Below are 14,681 nucleotides of genomic sequence, written 5' to 3' on the forward strand. Positions count from 1 at the left end.
TTGTCTTGTCTTGTCTTGTCTTGTGTTGTCTTGTCTTGTCTTTTCTTTTCTTGTCTTGTCTTGTTTTGTTTTGTCTTGTCTTGTCTTGTCTTGTCTTGTCTTGTCTTGTCTTGTCTTGTCTTTTCTTTTCTTTTCTTGTCTTGTCTTGTCTTGTCTTGTCTTGTCATGTCTTGTCTTGTCTTGTCTTGTCTTGTCTTGTCTTGTCTTGTCTTGTCTTGTCTTGTCTTGTCTTGACTTGTCTTGTCTTGTCTTGTCTTGTCTTGTCTTGTCTTGTGTTGTCTTGTCTTGTCTTTTCTTTTCTTTTCTTTTCTTGTCTTGTCTTGTCTTGTCTTGTCTTGTCCTCTTTTGTTTTGTCTTGTTTTGTCTTGTCATGTCTTGTCTTGTCTTGTCATGTCATGTCATGTCGTATGTTGTGTTGTTTTGTCTTGTCTTTTTTTGTTTTGTCTTGTCATGTCTTGTCTTGTCTTGTCTTGTTTTGTCTTGTCTTGCCTTGTCTTGTCTTGTCATGTCATGTCATGTCGTATGTTGTGTTGTTTTGTCTTGTCTTGTTTTGTCTTGTCATGTCTTATCTTGTCTTGTCTTGTCTTGTCTTTTCTTGTCTTGTCTTGTCCTGTCTTGTCTTGTCTTGTCTTGTCTTGTCTTGTCTTGTCTTGTCTTGTCTTGTCTTGTCTTGTCTTGTCTTGTCTTGTCTTGTCTTGTCTTGTCTTGTCTTGTCTTGTCTTGTCTTGTCTTGTCTTGTCTTGTCTTGTCTTGTCTTGTCTTGTCTTGTCTTGTCTTGTCTTGTCTTGTCTTGTCTTGTCTTGTCTTGTCTTGTCTTGTCTTGTCTTGTCTTGTCTTGTCTTGTCTTGTCTTGTCTTGTCTTGTCTTGTCTTGTCTTGTCTTGTCTTGTCTTGTCTTGTCTTGTCTTGTCTTGTCTTGTCTTGTCTTGTCTTGTCTTGTCTTGTCTTGTCTTGTCTTGTCTTGTCTTGTCTTGTCTTGTCTTGTCTTGTCTTGCCTTGTCTTGTCTTGTCTTGTCTTGTCTTGTCCTCTTTTGTTTTGTCTTGTCTTGTCTTGTCATGTCTTGTCTTGTCTTGTCTTGTCTTGTCTTGTCTTGTCTTGTCTTGTCTTGTGTTGTCTTGTCTTTTCTTTTCTTTTCTTGTCTTGTCTTGTCTTGTGTTGTCTTGTCTTGTCTTGTCTTGTCTTGTCTTGTCTTGTCTTGTCTTGTCTTGTCTTGTCTTGTCTTGTGTTGTCTTGTCTTTTCTTTTCTTTTCTTGTCTTGTCTTGTCTTGTCTTGTCTTGTCTTGTCTTGTCTTGTCTTGTCTTGTCTTGTCTTGTCTTGTCTTGTCCTGTCCTGTCTTGTCTTGTCTTGTCTTGTCTTGTCTTGTCTTGTCTTGTCTTGTCTTGCCTTGTCTTGTCTTGTTTTGACTTCTTTTGTTTTGTCTTGTTTTGTCTTGTCTTGTCTTGTCTTGTCCTGTTCTGTCTTGTCTTGTCTTGTCTTGTCTTGTCTGTCATGTGTTGTGTTGTGTTGTGTTGTTGTCTTGTCTTGTCATGTCTTGTCTTGTCTTGTCTTGTCTTGTCTTGTCTTGTCTTGTCTTGTCTTGTCTTGTCTTGTCCTGTTCTGTCTTGTCTTGTCATGTCATGTCATGTGTTGTTTTGTCTTGTCTTGTCTTGTTTTGTTTTGTCTTGTCTTGTATTGTCTTGTCTTGTCTTGCCTTGTCTTGTCTTTTCTTTTCTTGTCTTGTCTTGTCTTGTGATGTCTTGTCTTGTCTTGTCTTGTCTTGTCTTGTCTTGTCTTGTCTTGTCTTGTCTTGTCTTGTCTTGTCTTGTCTTGTCTTGTCTTGTCTTGTCTTGTCTTGTCTTGTCTTGTCTTGTCTTGTCTTGTCTTGTCTTGTCTTGTCTTGTCTTGTCTTGTCTTGTCTTGTCTTGTCCTGTCCTGTCTTGTCTTGTCTTGTCTTGTCTTGTCTTGTCTTGTCTTGTCTTGTCTTGTCTTGTCTTCTTTTGTTTTGTCTTGTTTTGTCTTGTCTTGCCTTGTCTTGTCTTGTCTTGTCTTGTCTTGTCTTGTCTTGTCTTGTCTTGTCTTGTCTTGTCTTGTCTTGTCTTGTCTTGTCTTGTCTTGTCTTGTCCTGTTCTGTCTTGTCTTGTCATGTCATGTCATGTGTTGTTTTGTCTTGTCTTGTCTTGTTTTGTCTTGTCTTGTGTTGTATTGTCTTGTCTTGTCTTGCCTTGTCTTGTCTTGTTTTGACTTCTTTTGTTTTGTCTTGTTTTGTCTTGTCATGTCTTGTCTTGTCTTGTCTTGTCTTGTCTTGTCCTGTTCTGTCTTGTCGTGTCTTGTCTTGTGTTGTGTTGTGTTGTTGTCTTGTCTTGTCTTGTCATGTCTTGTCTTGTCTTGTCATGTCATGTCATGTCTTGTCTTGTCTGGTCTTGTCTTGTCTTGTCTTGTCTTGTCTTGTCTTGTCTTGTCTTGTCTTGTCTTGTCTTGTCTTGTCTTGCCTTGTCTTGTCTTGTCTTGTTCTGTCTTGTCTTGTCTTGTCTTGTCTTGTCTTGTCTTGTCTTGTCTTGTCTTGTCTTGTCTTGTCTTGTCTTGTCTTGTCTTGTCTTGTCTTGTCTTGTCTTGTCTTGTCTTGTCTTGTCTTGTCTTGTCCTGTCCTGTCTTGTCTTGTCTTGTCTTGTCTTGTCTTGTCTTGTCTTGTCTTGTCTTGCCTTGTCTTGTCTTGTTTTGACTTCTTTTGTTTTGTCTTGTTTTGTCTTGTCTTGTCTTGTCTTGTCCTGTTCTGTCTTGTCTTGTCTTGTCTTGTCTTGTCTGTCATGTGTTGTGTTGTGTTGTGTTGTTGTCTTGTCTTGTCATGTCTTGTCTTGTCTTGTCTTGTCTTGTCTTGTCTTGTCTTGTCTTGTCTTGTCTTGTCTTGTCCTGTTCTGTCTTGTCTTGTCATGTCATGTCATGTGTTGTTTTGTCTTGTCTTGTCTTGTTTTGTCTTGTCTTGTCTTGTATTGTCTTGTCTTGTCTTGCCTTGTCTTGTCTTTTCTTTTCTTGTCTTGTCTTGTCTTGTGATGTCTTGTCTTGTCTTGTCTTGTCTTGTCTTGTCTTGTCTTGTCTTGTCTTGTCTTGTCTTGTCTTGTCTTGTCTTGTCTTGTCTTGTCTTGTCTTGTCTTGTCTTGTCTTGTCTTGTCTTGTCTTGTCTTGTCTTGTCTTGTCTTGTCTTGTCTTGTCTTGTCTTGTCTTGTCTTGTCTTGTCTTGTCTTGTCTTGTCTTGTCTTGTCTTGTCTTGTCTTGTCTTGTCTTGTCTTGTCTTGTCTTGTCTTGTCTTGTCCTGTCCTGTCTTGTCTTGTCTTGTCTTGTCTTGTCTTGTCTTGTCTTGTCTTGTCTTGTCTTCTTTTGTTTTGTCTTGTTTTGTCTTGTCTTGCCTTGTCTTGTCTTGTCTTGTCTTGTCTTGTCTTGTCTTGTCTTGTCTTGTCTTGTCTTGTCTTGTCTTGTCTTGTCTTGTCTTGTCTTGTCTTGTCTTGTCCTGTTCTGTCTTGTCTTGTCATGTCATGTCATGTGTTGTTTTGTCTTGTCTTGTCTTGTTTTGTCTTGTCTTGTGTTGTATTGTCTTGTCTTGTCTTGCCTTGTCTTGTCTTGTTTTGACTTCTTTTGTTTTGTCTTGTTTTGTCTTGTCATGTCTTGTCTTGTCTTGTCTTGTCTTGTCTTGTCCTGTTCTGTCTTGTCGTGTCTTGTCTTGTGTTGTGTTGTGTTGTTGTCTTGTCTTGTCTTGTCATGTCTTGTCTTGTCTTGTCATGTCATGTCATGTCTTGTCTTGTCTGGTCTTGTCTTGTCTTGTCTTGTCTTGTCTTGTCTTGTCTTGTCTTGTCTTGTCTTGTCTTGTCTTGTCTTGTCTTGCCTTGTCTTGTCTTGTCTTGTTCTGTCTTGTCTTGTCTTGTCTTGTCTTGTCTTGTCTTGTCTTGTCTTGTCTTGTCTTGTCTTGTCTTGTCTTGTCTTGTCTTGTCTTGTCTTGTCTTGTCTTGTCTTGTCTTGTCTTGTCTTGTCTTGTCTTGTCTTGTCTTGTCTTGTCTTGTCTTGTCTTGTCTTGTCTTGTCTTGTCTTGTCTTGTCTTGTCTTGTCTTGTCTTGTCTTGTCTTGTCTTGTCTTGTCTTGTCTTGTCTTGTCTTGTCTTGTCTTGTCTTGTCTTGTCTTGTCTTGTCTTGTCTTGCCTTGTCTTGTCTTGTCTTGTCTTGTCCTGTCCTGTTCTGTCTTGTCTTGTCTTGTCTTGTCTTGTCTGTCATGTCATGTCATGTCATGTCATGTGTTGTGTTGTGTTGTGTTGTTGTCTTGTCTTGTCATGTCTTGTCTTGTCTTGTCTTGTCTTGTCTTGTCTTGTCTTGTCTTGTCTTGTCTTGTCTTGTCTTGTCTTGTCTTGTCTTGTCTTGTCTTGTCTTGTCTTGTCTTGTCTTGTCTTGTCTTGTCTTGTCTTGTCTTGTCTTGTCTTGTCTTGTCTTGTCTTGTCTTGTCTTGTCTTGTCTTGTCCTCTTTTGTTTTGTCTTGTCTTGTCTTGTCATGTCTTGTCTTGTCTTGTCTTGTCTTGTCTTGTCTTGTCTTGTCTTGTCTTGTGTTGTCTTGTCTTTTCTTTTCTTTTCTTGTCTTGTCTTGTCTTGTGTTGTCTTGTCTTGTCTTGTCTTGTCTTGTCTTGTCTTGTCTTGTCTTGTCTTGTCTTGTCTTGTCTTGTCTTGTCTTGTCTTGTCTTGTCCTGTCCTGTCTTGTCTTGTCTTGTCTTGTCTTGTCTTGTCTTGTCTTGTCTTGTCTTGTCTTGTCTTGCCTTGTCTTGTCTTGTTTTGACTTCTTTTGTTTTGTCTTGTTTTGTCTTGTCTTGTCTTGTCTTGTCCTGTTCTGTCTTGTCTTGTCTTGTCTTGTCTTGTCTGTCATGTGTTGTGTTGTGTTGTGTTGTTGTCTTGTCTTGTCATGTCTTGTCTTGTCTTGTCTTGTCTTGTCTTGTCTTGTCTTGTCTTGTCTTGTCCTGTTCTGTCTTGTCTTGTCATGTCATGTCATGTGTTGTTTTGTCTTGTCTTGTCTTGTTTTGTCTTGTCTTGTCTTGTATTGTCTTGTCTTGTCTTGCCTTGTCTTGTCTTTTCTTTTCTTGTCTTGTCTTGTCTTGTGATGTCTTGTCTTGTCTTGTCTTGTCTTGTCTTGTCTTGTCCTGTCTTGTCTTGTCTTGTCTTGTCTTGTCTTGTCTTGTCTTGTCTTGTCTTGTCTTGTCTTGTCTTGTCTTGTCTTGTCTTGTCTTGTCTTGTCCTGTCCTGTCTTGTCTTGTCTTGTCTTGTCTTGTCTTGTCTTGTCTTGTCTTGTCTTGTCTTGTCTTCTTTTGTTTTGTCTTGTTTTGTCTTGTCTTGCCTTGTCTTGTCTTGTCTTGTCTTGTCTTGTCTTGTCTTGTCTTGTCTTGTCTTGTCTTGTCTTGTCTTGTCTTGTCTTGTCTTGTCTTGTCTTGTCTTGTCTTGTCTTGTCCTGTTCTGTCTTGTCTTGTCATGTCATGTCATGTGTTGTTTTGTCTTGTCTTGTCTTGTTTTGTCTTGTCTTGTGTTGTATTGTCTTGTCTTGTCTTGCCTTGTCTTGTCTTGTTTTGACTTCTTTTGTTTTGTCTTGTTTTGTCTTGTCATGTCTTGTCTTGTCTTGTCTTGTCTTGTCTTGTCCTGTTCTGTCTTGTCGTGTCTTGTCTTGTGTTGTGTTGTGTTGTTGTCTTGTCTTGTCTTGTCATGTCTTGTCTTGTCTTGTCATGTCATGTCATGTCTTGTCTTGTCTGGTCTTGTCTTGTCTTGTCTTGTCTTGTCTTGTCTTGTCTTGTCTTGTCTTGTCTTGTCTTGTCTTGTCTTGCCTTGTCTTGTCTTGTCTTGTTCTGTTCTGTCTTGTCTTGTCATGTCATGTCATGTCATGTGCTGTCTTGTCTTTTCTTGTCTTGTCTTGTCTTGTCTTGTCTTGTCTTGTCATGTCATGTCATGTCATGTCGTATGTTGTGTTGTTTTGTTTTGTTTTGTTTTGTCTTGTCATGTCTTATCTTGTCTTGTCTTGTCTTGTCTTGTCTTGCCTTGTCTTGTGTTGTCTTGTCTTGTCTTGCCTTGTCTTGTCTTGTTTTGACTTCTTTTGTTTTGTCTTGTTTTGTCTTGTCATGTCTTGTCTTGTCTTGTCTTGTCTTGTCTTGTCCTGTTCTGTCTTGTCGTGTCTTGTCTTGTGTTGTGTTGTGTTGTTGTCTTGTCTTGTCTTGTCATGTCTTGTCTTGTCTTGTCATGTCATGTCATGTCTTGTCTTGTCTGGTCTTGTCTTGTCTTGTCTTGTCTTGTCTTGTCTTGTCTTGTCTTGTCTTGTCTTGTCTTGTCTTGTCTTGTCTTGCCTTGTCTTGTCTTGTCTTGTTCTGTCTTGTCTTGTCTTGTCTTGTCTTGTCTTGTCTTGTCTTGTCTTGTCTTGTCTTGTCTTGTCTTGTCTTGTCTTGTCTTGTCTTGTCTTGTCTTGTCTTGTCTTGTCTTGTCTTGTCTTGTCTTGTCTTGTCTTGTCTTGTCTTGTCTTGTCTTGTCTTGTCTTGTCTTGTCTTGTCTTGTCTTGTCTTGTCTTGTCTTGTCTTGTCTTGTCTTGTCTTGTCTTGTCTTGTCTTGTCTTGTCTTGCCTTGTCTTGTCTTGTCTTGTCTTGTCCTGTCCTGTTCTGTCTTGTCTTGTCTTGTCTTGTCTTGTCTGTCATGTCATGTCATGTCATGTCATGTGTTGTGTTGTGTTGTGTTGTTGTCTTGTCTTGTCATGTCTTGTCTTGTCTTGTCTTGTCTTGTCTTGTCTTGTCTTGTCTTGTCTTGTCTTGTCTTGTCTTGTCTTGTCTTGTCTTGTCTTGTCTTGTCTTGTCTTGTCTTGTCTTGTCTTGTCTTGTCTTGTCTTGTCTTGTCTTGTCTTGTCTTGTCTTGTCTTGTCTTGTCTTGTCTTGTCTTGTCTTGTCTTGTCTTGTCTTGTCTTGCCTTGTCTTGTCTTGTTTTGACTTCTTTTGTTTTGTCTTGTTTTGTCTTGTCTTGTCTTGTCTTGTCCTGTTCTGTCTTGTCTTGTCTTGTCTTGTCTTGTCTGTCATGTGTTGTGTTGTGTTGTGTTGTTGTCTTGTCTTGTCATGTCTTGTCTTGTCTTGTCTTGTCTTGTCTTGTCTTGTCTTGTCTTGTCTTGTCCTGTTCTGTCTTGTCTTGTCATGTCATGTCATGTGTTGTTTTGTCTTGTCTTGTCTTGTTTTGTCTTGTCTTGTCTTGTATTGTCTTGTCTTGTCTTGCCTTGTCTTGTCTTTTCTTTTCTTGTCTTGTCTTGTCTTGTGATGTCTTGTCTTGTCTTGTCTTGTCTTGTCTTGTCTTGTCTTGTCTTGTCTTGTCTTGTCTTGTCTTGTCTTGTCTTGTCTTGTCTTGTCTTGTCTTGTCTTGTCTTGTCTTGTCTTGTCTTGTCTTGTCTTGTCCTGTCCTGTCTTGTCTTGTCTTGTCTTGTCTTGTCTTGTCTTGTCTTGTCTTGTCTTGTCTTGTCTTCTTTTGTTTTGTCTTGTTTTGTCTTGTCTTGCCTTGTCTTGTCTTGTCTTGTCTTGTCTTGTCTTGTCTTGTCTTGTCTTGTCTTGTCTTGTCTTGTCTTGTCTTGTCTTGTCTTGTCTTGTCTTGTCCTGTTCTGTCTTGTCTTGTCATGTCATGTCATGTGTTGTTTTGTCTTGTCTTGTCTTGTTTTGTCTTGTCTTGTGTTGTATTGTCTTGTCTTGTCTTGCCTTGTCTTGTCTTGTTTTGACTTCTTTTGTTTTGTCTTGTTTTGTCTTGTCATGTCTTGTCTTGTCTTGTCTTGTCTTGTCTTGTCCTGTTCTGTCTTGTCGTGTCTTGTCTTGTGTTGTGTTGTGTTGTTGTCTTGTCTTGTCTTGTCATGTCTTGTCTTGTCTTGTCATGTCATGTCATGTCTTGTCTTGTCTGGTCTTGTCTTGTCTTGTCTTGTCTTGTCTTGTCTTGTCTTGTCTTGTCTTGTCTTGTCTTGTCTTGTCTTGCCTTGTCTTGTCTTGTCTTGTTCTGTTCTGTCTTGTCTTGTCATGTCATGTCATGTCATGTGCTGTCTTGTCTTTTCTTGTCTTGTCTTGTCTTGTCTTGTCTTGTCTTGTCATGTCATGTCATGTCATGTCGTATGTTGTGTTGTTTTGTTTTGTTTTGTTTTGTCTTGTCATGTCTTATCTTGTCTTGTCTTGTCTTGTCTTGTCTTGCCTTGTCTTGTGTTGTCTTGTCTTGTCTTGTCTTGTCTTGTCTTGTCTTGTCTTGTCTTGTCTTGTCTTGTCTTGTCCTCTTTTGTTTTGTCTTGTCTTGTCTTGTCATGTCTTGTCTTGTCTTGTCTTGTCTTTTCTTTTCTTTTCTTGTCTTGTCTTGTCTTGTCTTGTCTTGTCTTGTCTTGTCTTGTGTTGTCTTGTCTTGTCTTTTCTTTTCTTGTCTTGTCTTGTTTTGTTTTGTCTTGTCTTGTCTTGTCTTGTCTTGTCTTGTCTTGTCTTGTCTTGTCTTTTCTTTTCTTTTCTTGTCTTGTCTTGTCTTGTCTTGTCTTGTCATGTCTTGTCTTGTCTTGTCTTGTCTTGTCTTGTCTTGTCTTGTCTTGTCTTGTCTTGTCTTGTCTTGTCTTGACTTGTCTTGTCTTGTCTTGTCTTGTCTTGTCTTGTCTTGTGTTGTCTTGTCTTGTCTTTTCTTTTCTTTTCTTTTCTTGTCTTGTCTTGTCTTGTCTTGTCTTGTCTTGTCTTGTCCTCTTTTGTTTTGTCTTGTTTTGTCTTGTCATGTCTTGTCTTGTCTTGTCATGTCATGTCATGTCGTATGTTGTGTTGTTTTGTCTTGTCTTGTCTTGTCTTGTCTTGTCTTGTCTTGTCTTGTCTTGTCTTGTCTTGTCTTGTCTTGTCTTGTCTTGTCTTGTCTTGTCTTGTCTTGTCTTGTCTTGTCTTGTCTTGTCTTGTCTTGTCTTGTCTTGTCTTGTCTTGTCTTGTCTTGTCTTGTCTTGTCTTGTCTTGTGATGTCTTGTCTTGTCTTGTCTTGTCTTGTCTTGTCTTGTCTTGTCTTGTCTTGTCTTGTCTTGTCTTGTCTTGTCTTGTCTTGTCTTGTCTTGTCTTGTCTTGTGATGTCTTGTCTTGTCTTGTCTTGTCTTGTCTTGTCTTGTCTTGTCTTGTCTTGTCTTGTCTTGTCTTGTCTTGTCTTGTCTTGTCTTGTCTTGTCTTGTCTTGTCTTGTCTTGTCTTGTCTTGTCTTGTCTTGTCTTGTCTTGTCTTGTCTTGTCTTGTCTTGTCTTGTCTTGTCTTGTCTTGTCTTGTCTTGTCTTGTCTTGTCTTGTCTTGTCTTGTCTTGTCTTGTCTTGTCTTGTCTTGTCTTGTGATGTCTTGTCTTGTCTTGTCTTGTCTTGTCTTGTCTTGTCTTGTCTTGTCTTGTCTTGTCTTGTCTTGTCTTGTCTTGTCTTGTCTTGTCTTGTCTTGTCTTGTCTTGTCTTGTCTTGTCTTGTCTTGTCTTGTCTTGTCTTGTCTTGTCTTGTCTTGTCTTGTCTTGTCTTGTCTTGTCTTGTCTTGTCTTGTCTTGTCTTGTCTTGTCTTGTCTTGTCTTGTCTTGTCTTGTCTTGTCTTGTCTTGTCTTGTCTTGTGATGTCTTGTCTTGTCTTGTCTTGTCTTGTCTTGTCTTGTCTTGTCTTGTCTTGTCTTGTCTTGTCTTGTCTTGTCTTGTCTTGTGATGTCTTGTCTTGTCTTGTCTTGTCTTGTCTTGTCTTGTCTTGTCTTGTCTTGTCTTGTCTTGTCTTGTCTTGTCTTGTCTTGTCTTGTCTTGTCTTGTCTTGTCTTGTCTTGTCTTGTCTTGTCTTGTCTTGTCTTGTCTTGTCTTGTCTTGTCTTGTCTTGTCTTGTCTTGTCTTGTCTTGTCTTGTCTTGTCTTGTCTTGTCTTGTCTTGTCTTGTCTTGTCTTGTCTTGTCTTGTCTTGTCTTGTCTTGTCTTGTCTTGTCTTGTCTTGTCTTGTCTTGTCTTGTCTTGTCTTGTCTTGTCTTGTCTTGTCTTGTCTTGTCTTGTCTTGTCTTGTCTTGTCTTGTCTTGTCTTGTCTTGTCTTGTCTTGTCTTGTCTTGTCTTGTCTTGTCTTGTCTTGTCTTGTCTTGTCTTGTCTTGTCTTGTCTTGTCTTGTCTTGTCTTGTCTTGTCTTGTCTTGTCTTGTCTTGTCTTGTCTTGTCTTGTCTTGTCCTGTCCTGTCTTGTCTTGTCTTGTCTTGTCTTGTCTTGTCTTGTCTTGTCTTGTCTTGTCTTGTCTTGTCTTGTCTTCTTTTGTTTTGTCTTGTTTTGTCTTGTCTTGCCTTGTCTTGTCTTGTCTTGTCTTGTCTTGTCTTGTCTTGTCTTGTCTTGTCTTGTCTTGTCTTGTCTTGTCTTGTCTTGTCTTGTCTTGTCTTGTCCTGTTCTGTCTTGTCTTGTCATGTCATGTCATGTGTTGTTTTGTCTTGTCTTGTCTTGTTTTGTCTTGTCTTGTGTTGTATTGTCTTGTCTTGTCTTGCCTTGTCTTGTCTTGTTTTGACTTCTTTTGTTTTGTCTTGTTTTGTCTTGTCATGTCTTGTCTTGTCTTGTCTTGTCTTGTCTTGTCCTGTTCTGTCTTGTCGTGTCTTGTCTTGTGTTGTGTTGTGTTGTTGTCTTGTCTTGTCTTGTCATGTCTTGTCTTGTCTTGTCATGTCATGTCATGTCTTGTCTTGTCTGGTCTTGTCTTGTCTTGTCTTGTCTTGTCTTGTCTTGTCTTGTCTTGTCTTGTCTTGTCTTGTCTTGTCTTGTCTTGCCTTGTCTTGTCTTGTCTTGTCTTGTTCTGTTCTGTCTTGTCTTGTCATGTCATGTCATGTCATGTGCTGTCTTGTCTTTTCTTGTCTTGTCTTGTCTTGTCTTGTCTTGTCTTGTCTTGTCTTGTCTTGTCTTGTCTTGTCTTGTCTTGTCTTGTCTTGTCTTGTCTTGTCTTGTCTTGTCTTGTCTTGTCTTGTCTTGTCTTGTCTTGTCTTGTCTTGTCTTGTCTTGTCTTGTCTTGTCATGTCTTATCTTGTCTTGTCTTGTCTTGTCTTGTGTTGTTTTGTCTTGTCTTGTCTTTTCTTGTCTTGTCTTGTCTTGTCTTGTCTTGTCTTGTCTTGTCTTGTCTTGTCTTGTCTTGTCTTTTCTTGTCTTGTCTTGTCCTGTCTTGTCTTGTCTTGTCTTGTCTTGTCTTGTCTTGTTTTGTTTTGTCTTGTCTTGTCTTGTCTTGTCTTGTCTTGTCTTGTCTTGTCTTGTCTTTTCTTTTCTTGTCTTGTCTTGTCTTGTCTTGTCTTGTCTTGTCTTGTCTTGTCTTGTCTTGTCTTGTCTTGTCTTGTCTTGTCTTGCCTTGTCTTGTCTTGTTTTGACTTCTTTTGTTTTGTCTTGTTTTGTCTTGTCTTGTCTTGTCTTGTCCTGTTCTGTCTTGTCTTGTCTTGTCTTGTCTTGTCTGTCATGTGTTGTGTTGTGTTGTGTTGTTGTCTTGTCTTGTCTTGTCTTGTCTTGTCTTGTCTTGTCTTGTCTTGTCTTGTCTTGTCTTGTCTTGTCTTGTCTTGTCTTGTCTTGTCTTGTCTTGTCTTGTCTTGTCTTGTCTTGTCTTGTCTTGTCTTGTCTTGTCTTGTCTTGTCCTGTTCTGTCTTGTCTTGTCTTGTCTTGTCTTGTCTGTCATGTGTTGTGTTGTGTTGTGTTGTTGTCTTGTCTTGTCTTGTCTTGTCTTGTCTTGTCTTGTCTTGTCTTGTCTTGTCTTGTCTTGTCTTGTCTTGTCTTGTCTTGTCTTGTCTTGTCTTGTCTTGTCTTGTCTTGTCTTGTCTTGTCTTGTCTTGTCTTGTCTTGTCTTGTCTTGTCCTGTCCTGTCTTGTCTTGTCTTGTCCTGTCTTGTCTTGTCTTGTCTTGTCTTGTCTTGTCTTGCCTTGTCTTGTCTTGTTTTGACTTCTTTTGTTTTGTCTTGTTTTGTCTTGTCTTGTCTTGTCTTGTCCTGTTCTGTCTTGTCTTGTCTTGTCTTGTCCTGTTCTGTCTTGTCTTGTCTTGTCTTGTCTTGTCTTGTCTTGTCTTGTCTTGTCTTGTCTTGTCTTGTCTTGTCATGTCTTGTCTTGTCTTGTCTTGTCTTGTCTTGTCTTGTCTTGTCTTGTCTTGTCTTGTCTTGTCTTGTCTTGTCTTGTCATGTCTTATCTTGTCTTGTCTTGTCTTGTCTTGTGTTGTTTTGTCTTGTCTTGTCTTTTCTTGTCTTGTCTTGTCTTGTCTTGTCTTGTCTTGTCTTGTCTTGTCTTGTCTTGTCTTGTCTTTTCTTGTCTTGTCTTGTCCTGTCTTGTCTTGTCTTGTCTTGTCTTGTCTTGTCTTGTTTTGTTTTGTCTTGTCTTGTCTTGTCTTGTCTTGTCTTGTCTTGTCTTGTCTTGTCTTTTCTTTTCTTGTCTTGTCTTGTCTTGTCTTGTCTTGTCTTGTCTTGTCTTGTCTTGTCTTGTCTTGTCTTGTCTTGTCTTGTCTTGTCTTGCCTTGTCTTGTCTTGTTTTGACTTCTTTTGTTTTGTCTTGTCTTGTCTTGTCTTGTCCTGTTCTGTCTTGTCTTGTCTTGTCTTGTCTTGTCTTGTCTGTCATGTGTTGTGTTGTGTTGTGTTGTTGTCTTGTCTTGTCTTGTCTTGTCTTGTCTTGTCTTGTCTTGTCTTGTCTTGTCTTGTCTTGTCTTGTCTTGTCTTGTCTTGTCTTGTCTTGTCTTGTCTTGTCTTGTCCTGTTCTGTCTTGTCTTGTCTTGTCTTGTCTTGTCTGTCATGTGTTGTGTTGTGTTGTGTTGTTGTCTTGTCTTGTCTTGTCTTGTCTTGTCTTGTCTTGTCTTGTCTTGTCTTGTCTTGTCTTGTCTTGTCTTGTCTTGTCTTGTCTTGTCTTGTCTTGTCTTGTCTTGTCTTGTCTTGTCTTGTCTTGTCTTGTCTTGTCTTGTCTTGTCTTGTCTTGTCTTGTCTTGTCTTGTCTTGTCTTGTCCTGTCCTGTCTTGTCTTGTCTTGTCTTGTCTTGTCTTGTCTTGTCTTGTCTTGTCTTGTCTTGCCTTGTCTTGTCTTGTTTTGACTTCTTTTGTTTTGTCTTGTTTTGTCTTGTCTTGTCTTGTCTTGTCCTGTTCTGTCTTGTCTTGTCTTGTCTTGTCTTGTCTGTCATGTGTTGTGTTGTGTTGTGTTGTGTTGTTGTCTTGTCTTGTCATGTCTTGTCTTGTCTTGTCTTGTCTTGTCTTGTCTTGTCTTGTCTTGTCTTGTCTTGTCTTGTCTTGTCTTGTCTTGTCTTGTCTTGTCTTGTCTTGTCTTGTCTTGTCTTGTCTTGTCTGTCATGTGTTGTGTTGTGTTGTGTTGTTGTCTTGTCTTGTCATGTCTTGTCTTGTCTTGTCTTGTCTTGTGTTGTCTTGTCTTTTCTTTTCTTTTCTTGTCTTGTCTTGTCTTGTGTTGTCTTGTCTTGTCTTGTCTTGTCTTGTCTTGTCTTGTCTTGTCTTGTCTTGTCTTGTCTTGTGTTGTCTTGTCTTGTCTTTTCTTTTCTTTTCTTTTCTTTTCTTGTCTTGTCTTGTCTTGTCTTGTCTTGTCTTGTCCTCTTTTGTTTTGTCTTGTTTTGTCTTGTCATGTCTTGTCTTGTCTTGTCATGTCATGTCATGTCGTATGTTGTGTTGTTTTGTCTTGTCTTTTTTTGTTTTGTCTTGTCATGTCTTGTCTTGTCTTGTCTTGTTTTGTCTTGTCTTGCCTTGTCTTGTCTTGTCATGTCATGTCATGTCGTATGTTGTGTTGTTTTGTCTTGTCTTGTTTTGTCTTGTCATGTCTTATCTTGTCTTGTCTTGTCTTGTCTTGTGTTGTCTTGTCTTGTCTTGTCTTGTCTTTTCTTGTCTTGTCTTGTCTTGTCTTGTCTTGTCTTGTCTTGTCTTGTCTTGTCTTGTCTTGTCTTGTCTTTTCTTGTCTTCTCTTGTCCTGTCTTGTCTTGTCTTGTCTTGTCTTGTCTTGTCTTGTCTTGTCTTGTCTTGTCTTGTCTTGTCTTGTCTTGTCTTGTCTTGTCTTGTCTTGTCTTGTCTTGTCTTGTCTTGTCTTGTCTTGTCTTGTCTTGTCTTGTCTTGTCATGTCTTGTCTTGTCTTGTCTTGTCTTGTCTTGTCTTGTCTTGTCTTGTCTTGTCTTGTCTTGTCTTGTCTTGTCTTGTCATGTCTTATCTTGTCTTGTCTTGTCTTGTCTTGTGTTGTTTTGTCTTGTCTTGTCTTTTCTTGTCTTGTCTTGTCTTGTCTTGTCTTGTCTTGTCTTGTCTTGTCTTGTCTTGTCTTGTCTTTTCTTGTCTTGTCTTGTCCTGTCTTGTCTTGTCTTGTCTTGTCTTGTCTTGTCTTGTCTTGTCCTGTTCTGTCTTGTCTTGTCTTGTCTTGTCTTGTCTTGTCTTGTCTTGTCTTGTCTTTTCTTTTCTTGTCTTGTCTTGTCTTGTCTTGTCTTGTCTTGTCTTGTCTTGTCTTGTCTTGTCTTGTCTTGTCTTGTCTTGTCTTGTCTTGCCTTCTCTTGTCTTGTTTTGACTTCTTTTGTTTTGTCTTGTTTTGTCTTGTCTTGTCTTGTCTTGTCCTGTTCTGTCTTGTCTTGTCTTGTCTTGTCTTGTCTTGTCTGTCATGTGTTGTGTTGTGTTGTGTTGTTGTCTTGTCTTGTCTTGTCTTGTCTTGTCTTGTCTTGTCTTGTCTTGTCTTGTCCTGTTCTGTCTTGTCTTGTCTTGTCTTGTCTTGTCTGTCATGTGTTGTGTTGTGTTG

Source organism: Zeugodacus cucurbitae, chromosome X, assembly GCF_028554725.1.
Source record: "Zeugodacus cucurbitae isolate PBARC_wt_2022May chromosome X, idZeuCucr1.2, whole genome shotgun sequence".
NCBI lineage: Eukaryota > Metazoa > Arthropoda > Insecta > Diptera > Tephritidae > Zeugodacus > Zeugodacus cucurbitae.